The sequence below is a fragment of the Triticum dicoccoides genome, chromosome 5B (assembly GCF_002162155.2).
Source record: "Triticum dicoccoides isolate Atlit2015 ecotype Zavitan chromosome 5B, WEW_v2.0, whole genome shotgun sequence".
Classification (NCBI taxonomy): Eukaryota; Viridiplantae; Streptophyta; class Magnoliopsida; order Poales; family Poaceae; genus Triticum; species Triticum dicoccoides.
Genome location: NC_041389.1, coordinates 224,357,700 through 224,360,317, shown reverse-complemented (window position 1 = coordinate 224,360,317; position 2,618 = coordinate 224,357,700).

Genomic DNA, 2,618 nt, shown 5'->3' with positions numbered 1-2,618 from the left:
CAAGGGGAATGTACAATGGTGTCGTCGAGGTTACCGTCCTTGGTGATGATGAGAGGCGGTGTTGCCGAAGTCCACCCGTTCCTAGTTAGCCGAAACACCCTACAAAACGGGAAAAACCGCAAACTCAAAATCTCCAAAGGCAAATGTCAAATGGTGGTAGCGGAAAGCGGTGGTAGTTTGCACTTGGCAATGTGGAAGTGGAATGATGAGCTATACACGTTTTGGAGTTGAAGTTGCCATCCCTAAGTAGCCGAAACACCTTAGGAGACACAAGCCACAACTCAAACAAGCTCAAACAAAATTGGGTTAAGTTGGGTTGTCGAAAATGTATGGTAGGCAAGGTTACGTGGAAATGGAGGTAGTGGTTGATGAAGAAGCAACCGTTCCTAAGTAGCCGAAACACCTTAGGAGACTCGAATCACTACTCAAACAACCACTAATGCTATGGTGAACAAAATGGGTTAGGTTGCGGAAGTCGGTGGCGGCTATGCGGATGATATGGTGGAAGCCCTAGACAAAGATGCCAAAATTCACAAACTTTGATGGAGTTAAATGATGTTGGTGGTATTTTTGTGGGATGGGGGATGTCAATTGCTTCAAACGAGCTAAAGAACGCCAATATCGGAGTTCGTATGAATTAGTTATGGACGAAACAAAAATCAGCCGAAGTCTGAAACTACAGGTTACGGACGTCCGGAAATGGTCAGATGCCCGGTGGTGGACGTCCGGAAAGCTCGGAAATCCGTAAATTTGGTTGTGTTGGCCGGTTCCGGTCATCCGGTGGATGACGGACGTCCGGCGCTTCGAGGGGGTCTGGACGTCCGGTAAAACACCGGTCGTCCGGTGGGTCAGGGTCAACGCGATATTCAGATCCGGGACGCGATTTTGGGCGGAATTTTGGGATTTTGGGGTCGAAATTGATGAGATTTCGTGGATGAAAGATGGGTAAACTTGGGTAAATGCTAGATCCACTCGAAACTAAGCGAATCCATGGATCAAAATCAACAAAACATCATCAAACCAACAAATCACAAAAAAATTGGGGCTACTTTTGGTGGGGATTTTCGAAATTGAGGAAGAACACAACAAAATTAGGATATAAAACAAAGGGTAGGGGCTCCAAAAATGTGATCAACGTGGCTCATGATACCAAGATGATGTAGGGTAGAACCCTAGAGGCCGATCTTTCACAATTGGAGCGGATCCCTATGAGAAACACGAGGAACACGGGGAAGAAGGGATAGAAATCACAACGGGAAACACTCAAGAACAAGTCCAATCACACACCCACTAGACAATCAAACACACAAGATCCACAAGGGTACATGAACAACAAAAGGAAAGATACAAGGTAGAGTTCATCTCTAAGAGGAGGTCTTGATGGTATCCTAGACGGATCTTCCCACGAGGGGGTCTTGATGATATCCCGCAGGATGTTCTCACATGGAGGTCTTGAACTCCATGGGAGTGGTCTCTCTCTCTCAAGAGGAGGAGGTAGGAGCAAAGCTCACCTAAGAATGAGCTATCATATTTGCTCCCTATAAAGGAGGTGGAGGTGGTCTATTTATAGTCTAAGCCTTGAAGGGGTAAGTGGGAGAGGGATACAAGGACAAAGCCCCGCGGCTGCGCACACAGGCGTCGGACGTCCGGTGGGTGTCGGACGTCCGGAAGCTCGGGACGGTCCGGACGTCCGAAAATCTTCGGACTTCTGTAAATATCGTCTGTCACCGTGGCACCGGTCGTCTGGAGGCGCTCGGTCGTCCGTGGCCCGGGAGGTGTCGGACGTCCGGTCTCGGTCAGTCGTTCGGTTGCTGTAGATCTTGTCGGCTGGACTCTTGGGCTGGCTGGAGTTCCAGGTGTCAGACGTCCGGCGTAGTCCGGTCGTCCGGTTGCTGTAGCATGTAGCAGCTCCGTTTTTCTATCTTCTCTTCCATGCTTCCCTCGCGGATGGTATAGTTGTTCTTTGGCGCTTGCACTCCACCTCATCGTCCGTGAAGCTCCAGCGATACCTATGCATGCACACGGGTGGAGTGTCAAGTAGTATACCATCCTCGAAGGGGTCAAGTGAACACGTGTAAAGGAGAAGATTCACCTTTATGTATGAGAAGTAGAGGTCGCATGTGTCACTTGCCAAATAGACTCTTGACATGGTGATGACCGCAGGATGCTCTGCATCATCGGCCCATCGCCTTTCCCGGCCTTCTCGGCAACCGTGGCCTCCCGGCAGTCAGCGCACACGGCAGTTTCCTTACCGAGGGCCTCGGTCTCAGACTTCTTGTTGGTACTAGGTGTACACAATCCTTTAGCAGACATCACTGCCTTATCCTTGTGTTTCTTACTGCGCTTATTGCTCTTCTTCTGACTGGTGGATTCGTCATCATCCTCTGAATCGACGTTGGTGCAATTCTCCTCTCCGGGCAACTTCCTTCCCTCCTCCATCTGAGCACAGTTATCCACGAAGGTGTAAAGCTCCTTCACAGTCTTGGGCAGCCACACGTTCATCTTAGAACAGGTCATGTGGTTGCACACATTGGATTGGAAGGCAGCTATCACCGCTGCTGGATGGATATTCGAGATGTCCCTATGGACCTTGCTGAACCTCTACAAATACTTCTAGA